The sequence below is a fragment of the Cyprinus carpio genome, chromosome B1 (assembly GCF_018340385.1).
Source record: "Cyprinus carpio isolate SPL01 chromosome B1, ASM1834038v1, whole genome shotgun sequence".
In the NCBI taxonomy this organism is placed as follows: Eukaryota; Metazoa; Chordata; class Actinopteri; order Cypriniformes; family Cyprinidae; genus Cyprinus; species Cyprinus carpio.
This window is the reverse complement of record NC_056597.1, coordinates 38593017-38606305: the sequence shown is the minus strand read 5'-3', so window position 1 is coordinate 38606305 and position 13289 is coordinate 38593017. Positions and strand designations below refer to the sequence as shown.

At 37.9% G+C, this 13289-nt stretch overlaps 1 long non-coding RNA gene across 1 annotated transcript; it reads left to right on the top strand.

The window, feature by feature from the left end:
* The first annotated feature begins 792 nt into the window (after positions 1-792).
* Positions 793-12844, top strand: LOC109096029. Its single transcript, XR_006153852.1, has 3 exons — positions 793-1043; positions 11871-11929; positions 12763-12844. It is a non-coding gene; the product is annotated as an uncharacterized LOC109096029 (long non-coding RNA).
* The last annotated feature ends 445 nt before the right edge of the window (positions 12845-13289 follow it).

The following is a 13289-nucleotide window of genomic DNA, read 5'->3' as shown; positions in this document are numbered from 1 at the left end:
TAGGATGTTAAGAAAAACGAATGCTTTTTACCCTTTTTAATGTGTCAGGTTTAGGCTGCTCCCTCAAAATTCTGTGTAAAGACAATGCAGCAAAAAAGACATACTAAAATATTGCAGCTTTGAGACTACTTTGGTAGTGCAGCTTCAAACTTCAAAGGTGTCTTTGCATAGTCAAGTTAAGGCTGCTCTGTGCCGGCTCAAATTTCGTTGTAAACACATAATACAGCATAAAAGCCAGACATTTTGCATGCTCTGAGCTACCTCAGCCCCTAGTACAGATTACCACCTCTAAACAGCATTACACAGTCTATGTAAATACGACACCAAAATGCCACTTTAGAAGCGCTTTAGCACCACCATTGCAATGTAAATTTATTCTTTTAAAATAAAGAAAAATAATAATAAAATTTATTTAAACCTATTTGTTAATCTGGGGGCGGAGCCATCAAGAAAGGGGTGTGGTCATTTTATATTGGGGCGTGTTTGTTGTGGTGATTTCAGATAGGCTATCAATATGGTTTCTACACCTTTAAATTTTGTCGTTGTCATGACAGTGTACATATTTAATTATTTAATCAATTAATCCATGTCTAGATTTACAATTTCACACTTAGCTATTAATATTTTTAATAATATGATCCCTGTGCAAATGCATATTTAGCCACTGTGCAGTAAATCTAGCCTACCTTTTTTGTCCATGGTATAAATGCATCGTCTTTGAGGTGAAGTTAATTTTAAAGAAGACTAACTAAAAGTCTAAAACACTTACAGTGTTAAATTCTCCAGATTGACTTTATTGACGAGGTCAGCGTCTCACCTGAGAGCGGTGGAACTACAAAACGCCATTGTTTCCAGTCGAAGAGGGACAGGAAGTCCTACTACAACTAGATGCAATGTGTGTGTTGTGCGTGGATGGATAACGACACATCTGAGCAGCAACCCAGAGGCTTAGATACCAGCTTCCGACAACATTTTCATATTGCATCGCATTAAGCGGAAAGGCACGAATCCTCCTCGCGGATCCACTGATGACATTTAAGCAGGTAACGTTAATGCTAATACACGCGCATGCAACGTGCCGCCGCGCGCTCTAGACGATGACTGTACTCTTAACCCGATTAATAATGCTGTTATTAACGCTGACAGGCGGTTACATGCGTCCATTGCATAACCCTGTGTTTTCTCCGTGTAATTGATTATTTTGCATTGAATGCATTTTTGTTGTTGTGCACGGGCTGGAGGTTTTTCCTGTACTGCAGTGGCCGGTTTATAGACAGCGTGTTTAGGGCACTTCACAAAGCTCACTGCTTAGTAACCAATGCAAGGCAGTTTGACAGCGCACGGAGCACCCGTTTAAGATTTAAGGCATTTTCCTCCGTTTGCATGAGCTGATATTTATCATGTTCATCCAGCAGTCGTTTGCATACGAATGGCTTTAGGATCGCTGAAGATGAGTGGTGTTTATGACTCGGTTCCCGTGTGTCATTCCCGACTTGCGTGCACGTCATTGTCGTGCGATGCTCGGGGTTACTCGAGTTCAGATGCAGCGCTGGGCTGTTGTCTTCACTCGAGCTGATGAGTGGGTTTACTTATGCACTGTAATTGACATTAGTCATGTTTTTATATAATTCCAACGCATATGTATAACAACGCCATTAATATTATTCTTTAATATGTTTAATTCAGAACCGGTTTCATCCCACTGAGCAAAAGTACGTCCAATCGACGTCTTTTCAACGTCTTTATTTTGACGTCTTTTTTAATTCAGAACCGGGTTTCATTTACAGTAGGTCTGCCTGGAATTCTGCGACTTTCAGTTACATTAACGGTTTACAAGCTTGAATTACGGTAGGCTACTGATTAATAAAACACTTTCAAATTCAGCCACTGTCATAAGTTACAGCTTTTATTATTTTTACCATGGGCTACTGCAAGAATGCTAAGAATAGTATGCTATTCCATCCATATTCAGCCAGTGGTTTCTGCACAATTTGAATTTACAGCAAAACCAGAGTTGTCTCTCTTCTATCTTATTTCTTTTTAGTCAATTAAAAACAAATTTTCAGAATGGGACACAGAAACAGTGTAATCTGATTCATTCCAAACAAAGAATTTTTTTTAATAGATGGCTTTAAAACAATAAATTTCACTCATTTAAACAAAGAAAATTTCTTTTATTAAAAAACAAACAAAATAAACCAAGAATAAAAATGTAACACCTTGACATGACAAATATTGAAAAAACAAAAATTCAACAATAGCCCTATATTTGTTTATTAAACAAATGTATTAAAAAATGGAACATTTTGCTGTGGATTTCCTATTGAAAAGAAATGTCTGTCATTTCACTAATGAAAACTCCTGGTTGGCACATCTTATGCCGCCTAAACTACACAACTTTCAGAGTCATTGGGTAGCTGGTTTTTTTCTCACACAATGGTTAATATGACTGTACCTTAAGTCTTATGCCGCCTAAACTACACAACTTTCAGAGTCATTGGGTAGCTGGTTTTTTTTTCACACTACAAAAAATATCTTCCTAGCCACATCCACTCATTGAAACTAAACACATATCACACCACAGAAAATTCAAACATAGCAGTTCTCTATGCCAAAGTTTCTTTATTTTGACACGAGCTAAATATCTTTCGAGCTTCAAAATATTTTACCACAAGCTAAATATCTTTCGAGCTTCAGCGACGCATTGAAACTTATCCCAGATCATTTCTTTGACAATTCAAACATAGCAGTTGTCACTCACAAGAATGAGTGCTGATTTACTTCATCAGTCACCCACAATAACTATTACTGAACATAAATATCAGGGCTATAATCATGTAGTAGTGTATCAAAACCACATATGAGTTCATTTATCACGTCAACATCACATAACGGGGCCATAATACATATTTCATTTCATTTAAAGCTATGTGTTAATATTTTATTATTTAATATTTAATAGGATAGTAGTATTATCATTTAAAAAACCACAATTTATACTTTAATCTAAATATTAATTGTATCTACAGATAAAACTGCTGTTTATGTGCACTGCTCAGTATGAATTTGTATCTACATTAATGAATGAATGAACAATGCACAACAACACACGACACAAACTCCAATTCAAAAATTTTTATAAACAAAAAATAACTTAACTAATAAATATTTTAATTCCAACATATAATTAATGACATTCAAAAAAAAAATTTATATAATTAAACCAATTCAATTAATTAAACGGCTACTGATTAATAAAACACTATAGCCACTGTTTGGGGCCAGTGAATTAATGAGTGGTGCATTAAAAAAAAAACATCTCTTCTCTTAAAACTTTCTTTTAAAAAGCAAATTACATATACACATATACCCCTTTCTCAAACAAATTCAAATCAATTAATCAATTAATCCCTTGTCCTAAGTCATTCTTTGCCAGCCATATGGCACATGCACAATATATCAAAAACCAATTGTGCAATTCATTTATTCATTTATGCCTTGGTCTTAATCCAAACCTGTCATTCTTTGCCAGCCATATGGCACATGCACAATATTTTGTAATCCTCTTTCATTAGAGCAATAATGAATTGGCTCAGAATAAAACATGTTATTGAATCAGTTATGCATTGATGCTCATTTTGACCAGGTTCAATTAGAAAATACATGCAAATAAGGTTGTTTATTATAAATGTATAGTTCTTTTTCAAATGTAGTACTTTTTATTGTGCCAGAACAATGTATAATTGCATGCCATGGGGAGGATTTTTAAATAAGATATATATTCTTGATTCTTTTATGTCACAGTATATCCATGACACTGCTCTGTTAGTGCATTAGACGCAACCTTTCTAACCTTACCTTTAACCTGATACAGCTTCTTAATTAAACCTAACACTATTACTTTTCACCTGAGGTAGATAACAGCAACCCCATCTTGATTGGGGGCATGTAGTCACATTGTTGTTGGGCAACTTCGTTTTTCGCGATTAGAATGTGGGTCAGAGGTTTTTAGCAGTGACGCCTTGACATTATCCTCTTAACGGCTCCCTGCTTCCTTTGGACAGCAAACAGGGCATTTATCTTCTGTTTTGTAAAAAGGGCTTGACTGACATACACCATAATGACTTAGATTTTGTTTGTTTCTGCCACAGGAGGTTGTTTTGGTTTTTTTGATGGCCGCTTGTCTGTTTCTGGTTATTCTGTTTTGGGTGGTTTGAGATATGAGGGAAGTTGTGTCTAAATGCCAGTTTTACTTCATTTGTAAGATTATTTGCAATACTATGTCTATATCAGGAAAAGTAACCGACTTGGAAATCTCCTCACCACAGCAAGCAACCCAAGTGAACAGATCTGGGGTTTCATCCAAATGTTGTTAAATTGCTGCTGCATTGACCACAATGTTGGAAAGGCAAGAGCTGAGGTTGTTAAAGTGCTGTGATGAGGGAAGGAAAACCAGTAATGTTGTGCAGTACAGTAAAATTGGATTGTACAGTACTGAGTCCAAACACAAGTTTTGTGTCTGCACTATTCTTCTATCTGTGAGCAAGAGATGCCATATCTATTTCTCGAGATCGTTGATTTGTGTGAGCGGCCTGGTTCTTCAGTGTCACCCGAAACTTGTATGAATAAAAGATTATACATGGATGCCCAAATTGGCCACCGTTGTAATTTCATCACATTCATTTATTGGTAAAGCCTTTGTAAGTAAAGTCAACAAACACAATTGTATGAATTCTGTTGGTTATCCCTGATAAATAGAACATAAAAATATTTTTTTGCATTTAATTTTCTAAGTAGAATGGTTTTTAGCCATTTAACATTTAAAGATTGCTTCAAGACTGTAGCAAATTAGCTCATAACGGAAATGCATATAAATAATTACAATTAATTATAAATAATTACAGTTATTTATATCAGCTGCCAGTAGTAACTGTAGCAGAATTAATATTGTCATCAACTAATGTTCATCCAGCGAACATTCAGTGTAATTTCATATCAGCTCTAAGAAATGATATTTTCATGGCTACAGAAAGTAACCTTCTAACAGTATTAAATGCATTAGAGCAGTGGTTCCCAAACTGGGGAGCAGAGCCGTGATAAGAGGGCCATGGCAAGGCTGAGGGAGTGTACAGTCAGCAGATTATTTTGCAAAAGAAACCTCTGCAGGGTGAAAAAGACTACACTGCGTAATTTTCCCGCTTCTCATGTGGCCACTTTCCTAATAAGTAGATTGAATGCAAAATATTAATTTGACATTTTAATTACCTCAACATGACTCCCAGTACCCACTTGAGATCTCCGTTATCAGTTGTAGTAGTTGTGGTTGTATCAAAAACAGACCACTAGATGGCGCGATTGAAGAATCAGAGTTGTATTGCAGAGAGCCATAGAAATATAAATAAACGATGCATGATTCTGCTCTTAGAAGCCTATGTAAGTAACAAGTTTATGAAAATACTGCCAGTGCCAGGTACGTAAAGCAGATGATGAATATACTTAAGATTCACAAATACCAAAACAATGTGTCTACACCAAACGCGAGCCGCGCAACATGACAAAAGCAAGTAGAACCTAGTGATGTTGTCTGCAATATTTATAAGAGAATCATGAAAAAATAGTTAATAGCCTAAAAATCTTTTTCTCTACAAAAGGGGGGCCTCACAGAAAATGTTTGGGAAGTTTGCATTCGAGCATGTAGCTAGATCGGATCGTAAAAGGAACATTATTCACAAACCAGTGACAGAATCAGAAATGCATGTAATTTGTGCACCATAAGTTTTATTAACTAATTTAAACAAACAAATATACAATCACTCATACATGGGGGAAGGGCAAGTGAGACTGGATGAATGAAGCCATTAGAGAAACAGGGAATGAAGCTATGAAAAGGACTCAGTTAACCTTTGAATGAAACCATCAGTGCCGTTTTACAACAGTGGCTATAGCTTATATTAAACCTCTGTTTTGTTTAGTTAAATGTACGATACTTGCATTGCCTTGGTCGTGGACAAGTGTCTGGATGTAGTCTCGAATGAAAGTCGTGATGGTTTCAAGGTTTGGACTTGCGATCACTAGGGCTGTGTATCACCAGCAAAGTCACGATACGATATGTATCACGAAAGAAAGACTTCCCAAAGAATGCAGATGCTGTATTTTGGTGGTAGGATGGAATCTTTTCTAGAAATTAAATGTCACCTTCTAGTATGGCTTTGGAATTTATTGAAAACCCTTTTTTGCAGCATTCATTTCAGTTCAGTAGTTAGGCTCTGTAGCTGGAAAATTGGTTGCCAAATTGAGCATATGCATGGTCAGGTTTGTTTGTCTGTTTATAAATGCCAATGTGTGGGTGCTATTTGGCATATGTTTTGTACTTGTACAAGGTTTAGCCTATGTGTTTGACCCCTGGGACTGAAAACACACTGTGCACTGGCCCACTGAGAATTACTGACCACTTGAGTCCCTTGTAATGATGAAGTAGTTCAATCTGTCAAAGCTAGAGACTTAACCAAAGCACAAGCCCTGTCTGTTGTTAATGTTCATCTTTTGTATGCATTTTTTATGAGACTTGACGCGTGTAGAATTTTCTGAAACACAGTAGCAAATATAACTGACATTTTTCATGATGCATTTATTAGAGTCCGTATCTAATGGGAGCTCTTGCAAAAAAACAACAACCAAAAAACAAAACAAAGTGCTGATCAAAGGATATAAATGTATGTACAGAAGAATATTTATCTAAAAGTTTGGGGAAATGGTGAGATGAAGGAACATTTTAGATGGATGAAATTTGTAATGATAATGTTTGTTTAAACGGCTGTTTAAAGAATTCTTAGAAGTGTTTGTTTGTATGTGTAAGATACTTATTAGATTATAGATTTAGACATCTTGACCTCAGCTCCAGTCCAGTAAACTGCTTTGGTCTCATGGCTCATAATGTATAGGTTTTTATCAGGAGATGGCTTTACAAAGTGTTGAAGAAGGCACATTAGCACAGCTGTACACAGGACATTGCACATTCAAGAATACATGGACTCATTGCAAAGGTTTTCCCATTGATACAGTATAGCAACAAAAGATCATCTCACATCACACAAATTTATGACAAACCATAATTACCCCTAGTTTCATATTTTGATTCATTGCTGACCCAAAAAACGTCAAGACCTTCATTAATCTTCCCTACTTTAAGCATTTAATTTAAGGTGCAAGTTAGTATGGCTCTTTGCTCCTTTCTGTCCTCATATTTCCCAGGTGGTCATCACATCAGGAAGATGATTATTTTTTGTCCTCTTTTCCCCAAGTATGGATTGAGGAGCACTAAGGTATTTACTGGTATTTCTTTTGAGAAACCGCCATCATTGCACAATAATTCCTGGAAGCAGTTATGCTGACCTTTCTGAAATAGGAAGAATTGAGGAATCTGAGTTTAATGCAGGTATACAGGGATCGCCAGCATAGTATAATCAAAGACAGACGGACACTGAGATGAAAGAAGCCAGAAGAAATAATGAGAGGAAGTGAGCAACAGAAGCACAACAAATAAAAAAGGAAGCGCTGTTGTGTGACATAGGCCTTTGGCTCATTGTGTTTATCTCTGTTTATGCCAGGAATGCAGTTGTGCATTCATGGCTTTGGGCCACAACCTGCCTGATCTTTCTTTGTCACCACCTCATTTAAACTGGACTTGGGGCCTTGTCGACCTTGGATGCCAAGAACAAGTTCACAGATCTACAGCAAGGCCATGTAGAAGCTTGTCCAGCATGCTACAGCACCCACAGGACTCCAGAATCACTACCAAAACATATGATGCCTCCTTGAGGCTCCTCCTGGTGGCTAAAGGAAGTCACCACTGTCCTGTCCCACTTAGCTCAATCACTTTGTTAGTTAGTTGATGTAAATGCGATGTGATTTATCCAGGGAGCTACTCCAGAGTGCTAATCATTGGTAATCTAATCCAGAAGAGATTAGAGAAGAGGAGGGAACACAAAATGCTGAGAACTGTTCTCTCTGGCTTAACGGAAGGTTGCTGCTAAGTCCACGTTGTGCTGTAGGACTGCTGCATCTTGCTAAGGATTCGCTAACTCGAACTGTGCTTGAGATTTGGGATAGCAGTTGGTAACAGCATCCAGTTGGAGTTCAGCATTGGAAGACTGTCCTTTTTTACGTCCACTGTTGTGTGGTTTTAAGTGCCGCCACCTTTATGGGATCTAGTTTTGTTTCTGCTTGCATCATCATAAAAGTGCTCTCCTTCTGTGGGATTAGCATTAGCATGTGGCTGTAGCCAAACGAAACCTGGCGCCTCATTCAACTTTTTCAAAAGGCTTTCTTTGACAAGTTTTTTCAGAAGCACTTTCTGCACTTGCATTTCATCTGTCTCCAAGCTTGTCAAGAACAGAACCGCCTGTCCATTTTTGAATGAAACCAGAGGAGGCTCATTTCATAATTGTTCTGGTTTGAAGGCCCATCACCAGAAGCGGAGATGCTGAACCAGGGGGCTGTGATGATCTTCACAGGAATCTGTGGGGCGTTAGTGGTCATGGCAGTGGCCTACTACGCCTACTGGTGAGTCCGGCTAAAGTGCAACAGTGGATTAATTAGGCCGCCTGCTGCTTATGTAAAAGGTTATTGGATTTGACACAGGCAAAGGTCAAATAAGATACTCCTTGCTTAACACCGAGTCCTAACTACACGCGATGCGACAAGCAATTTGGGTGTCCACACCAGACGCGAGAGAATCAATCAAATATCACAGCCAATCAGAAGCGTGTGGCTCTCTGTGGAAGCGCACTGCACTTGCAACAAAATTAATAAAATCAAAATCAAAAACATAAAAATTAAAAAACCTAAACAAAATTAAATACACATACACAGATACCAACACCATCTTCCACATAGAACACACTTTTTTTCTCCCAATTCGCATCTTTGCTTTAATTTATTTTCAAGATCTGAGGTAAACTATCTATTGTTGCTTTCAGTATGGCTATAATGGTCACACAAAATGATATTTAAATTTACATTAGACACGTTAACATCAATAACGCACATAATCAGTACCTGCATATCACTGTCATATAGTTTGTATGTTGTTGTTCCAGCCGAGATGTTGTGGAAATAGAGACTGTATTGAAATTTAAAAATTTTGCGTCGCCGTCGCGGCTAGTTAGGACAAATCCTCTGATTGACATGGAAAGATACCTTTTATCGCGACGTCGCGTGTAGTTAGGACACAGTGTATGACTTTCATTTGTTCATTTGTAGTTATTTGCATGCCTGTCATGTTTGTGGGTGTTTAGGGCACTATGGTGACCACCTGTTGCACAATTGTCTCTATAACGACTGAAAGGTCACACAGTGTCTCAGTTCTTTTGCCTAGATATTCTTTGCTTTAAAGCTTCACAGAGAGTCAAACAAGCTGATACCAAATTGTAAAGTCTATCTGAAAATTGATCTGCTGTTGGAAGTGTTACCATCTGAAGCACAACTTAACTTCCTCTTTTGCATATTTCTTTAGGTATTGTTACACTGTGGTTTCTCAGTTTTCTTTTGCATACTGCAAGTTTGAAGCTTTTATTTTTTAGCCTTTTTTATAGATACATTTTGTCCATCTTGGAAAAAGATGGCCCCAGGCTGTCTGATGATGCAGGCCAGACAGCTGTTAACTCCTAAGCTGGTTGATCCCTCCATCTCTAATCCCCCCACCCTATCGGTGTAGTTGTCATGCTACTAAAAAAAAAAGTGAATGAGGAACAAGTCAAACAGATGAAAAATTTACATGTATCTAGGGTGTTTTTGGCATATTGCATTAATCATCTGAGTCTGGGTTCAATACCACGACTGAAGTAAGTTGAGATGGGGGAGGGGGGATACCGAACCCCCAACTGCTCCACCTGGTACCACGACTGAATTGGATCTCTTGAGCCATTTAAACTCTTCTAAAGACAGTCTGTTCTCCTCAAAGATACAGTCATATAAACTCCTACCCCCAGTTGTATCACAATTCGTTATCAATTATTATCAATCTCCTACCCCCAGTTGTATCACAATTCGTATCACAAAACATCTCAACCGATTTGAATCATCACGTTTTCAACCGGCTCAGGTTGCATCGTCACATCCCTAGTACACAGGGTTTACTTTCCCTGTTTATCAGTTCTGTATAACAATTCATTAATTTAAACAGAGGCAATACACTAATAAAGACAGAGAATCATACACACTCCCCCTCACACACCTAGTGCAGCACACCAACTTTCATGGGTGTTTTGGCATTCAGAGCACTCTGCCATTCCCTTGATCTCAGACACACACACACACACACACACACACACACACACACTTTGGTAAGGTTCCAAAGTTTACTTCAGTTTGTGCAGTGGTAGATAGGAGGACAGAGTTCAACTCTTTCCTTTCCCACCCTCTCTCATTTTTCTTCCTTGGGTCTGTCCTTGTCCACTCCAAAGTCACAGTTAACTTACCACACTGCCTATGGGTCTTCATCTAAGGTTAGTAATGTTTGTGTTCTGTTTGTCTTGGCTGATGTGTTGGTAGAGGAGCCAAAGCTTTGTCGGTTTAAACTTTTACTCGCTGGTTTCTAGCTTCCCTCATGTTGTAACACGATTGTTTGGTGTTTATTTGAAAAGTCGGCACATTTGGCGGATTTGCTCTTGTGATAAATTCTAATTCACAGGAATCATTGACTAGCTGAAGTATTACAGTAGTTAGAATAGCTGGATTATTACATATTCTGAAGAAATTGTGAGTGTTGCTTGCCTGTGCAAAACTTGTTGACGTGATACTGAGGTCAGTCTGGGTGGATTTTGTGTGGTCAGTTTCATGTTACTGTAGGTGAGAGAACAATGTGAAAGCATTTGCAGTTAATTTGGTTTATTAAGCATCGTGGAGTATGCGCATCAAGTCAGAGGTAGGTTATAAATTTATAAATTTTACTTGCTAATATAAGATGTTTTTGCTTCTGTCATCTGATGCTTGTTTTTACATCATTGTTAGACATCATTCAAATTAGATCTTAAGACTCTCCTAATCCACCATAAACTTTTGTTAGCTCGCCACTCACAACAGTGATTTTACACACACAAAAACAATATCAAGCAACATACTGCACTGCATAATAACTGAGAAAAATGATAGTATTGATGGGGTCAGATGGGCCTCCTGCTGTTTACCAGACGGCCAGTTGCAGTAGTTTGGCAACTTCATCCTGAGTATCAGATTAAACTGCAAGGAAGCACTGAGCTTCAGTCCTCTCTTTGCATTTGGTTTAGCAGTGCTTTAAAAGATTATTTGGCAAATAAATTTGCTGAAGCACTCATTTTGTTAGAGTATTAATCCAGTCTTTCACTTGCAGTTGTTGTCTTGTTATCAGATTAAGCGGTGCTGGGAGATTAAAGTCTGATAAGCTTTTAAGTCAGTTTGAAATGAGAGACCTTCAGATCCAATGAGAGTGTTTGTGTGATACTGTGTGTTTCAGAGTAGGAATTTTGTGCATGACAAGTCATGTTGAGGTGCTGCCATATAATAATGGAGAGAGATATACAGTTGGAGGGAAAAGGGTTGCGAAAATGAGGCAGTTAATGCATGCAAGAGAGAGAGGGAAATTAGAGAAGGTGTTTGGAGTTCCTCCAACTGGGTGAGAGGATGTGTGTTTGTGCACGGTGTGTGTGCAGCGCTGGTGCATGTGGAATTTTTGGTGCCAAAGGGTCTGTGGTCATGAACCCTTGCCTACTTTACAGTAGATTTTTGTGTGTTGAAACAAGATGTGGCAGTAAAAATAAACAGGACTAAATGTGTTGCTGGTGACTGTTGTGTTTATGAATTCTCTAAATGCACTCTGTCTCTTTTTCTCTCAGGTCGGTGGTGCTAAGTGAAGGGCCGTGTAAAAGAGGGTTGTAGAGACGAACCTGCTGTGGTAAGTTAAGCCTTCATGATATTTAGTTTATAACTGAAATGATATGTTGGAAGTGGAACATATTAAACATGAACATCAGAGGGCAACAGGATTGACTGTTACAAATTCCATAATTGCACAAGTCCATAATTACATAATGCAAATGCTACTAATAATGTTGATCAACACTGATTCACAGATATTCATAGAGTGCATACAAGCTCGATATTGCGTTATATATGTTAATATATTTTGCATAACTGACAAAATGACCAGCTGTTGTTTATTTTTGCTTTGTCAACTAAATAATTTGGTTGCATATTTTTGCTTTGAAAGTCTATAATAGCGATAGTGTGTATATATTATAGATAGATAGATAGATAATCAAGTTTCAGGTTGCATACTGTAGCTCGTAAGAGGTTTATTCTTTTGTTGATATTTTTCTTCTTTTTTTAACACTAGTTTAAATGCCGTTATATGCTAAATCTTCTTGTCCAATCAAAATAGAGCACTATTGTATATTAATTTTTAATAGTTGTCTGATCAGTCCATGTAATTTCTGTGGGGGGAAAAATTGCTATGTACAGAATTATTTCAGTGGCTTTGGCATACATGCATCTTAACAAAGTTGCCAGTACATTAATATCGTACTCTGTCCCACTGAGTTTTATACAATATGTAACAGGAGGCTTTCTATCCCCCGTGGGTTCTTCGGCCTTAAAAAGTCTGAAGACCCCTAGTGTAATGTAAATAAACCATAATAATGTTATACACATGAGTCAGCCTGTAGGCTGCTGCTTAATTATCTGAATAAGTTTTAATTTGGCATCTCCTCTGTCTCTCTTGTCCTCTAGCAGTGTGTGTGTGTGTGTGTGAGTGAGTGTGCGCGCGTGTGTGTGTGTGTGTGTGGGTGAAAGGGGCTCTCAGTCATGGGTGTGGTGGCGTGGCTGAAGAGCCTGTTCGTCCTGCAGCTCTTGATTGGCTTTGTGTTTGTGGTGAGCGGCCTCATTATCAACTTCATCCAGCTGTGTACCTGTGTGCTGTGGCCCATCAACAAACAGCTGTACCGCAAGATCAACACCAGACTCTCCTTATTTAACAACTATTTAATTATAATTTTAAATCAATAACTTAATTTTTACCAAATAAATGAAAATATTAACTTATTAAATTAAATATATACAAATATAAGTAAAAATTACTTTACATAAATAACCCATCCAAAGTGCACACGGTAACAGCATATTATGATGCCCACATACCGGAGCAAGTGGTGAGCCATTTATGACATGCGGCAAGCCGGGTGACCAGTTAATTCGTCCGGTGCCTTTTAAATGGCAAAGTGCACACACAGTAGTGAACACACACACCCGAGAACACA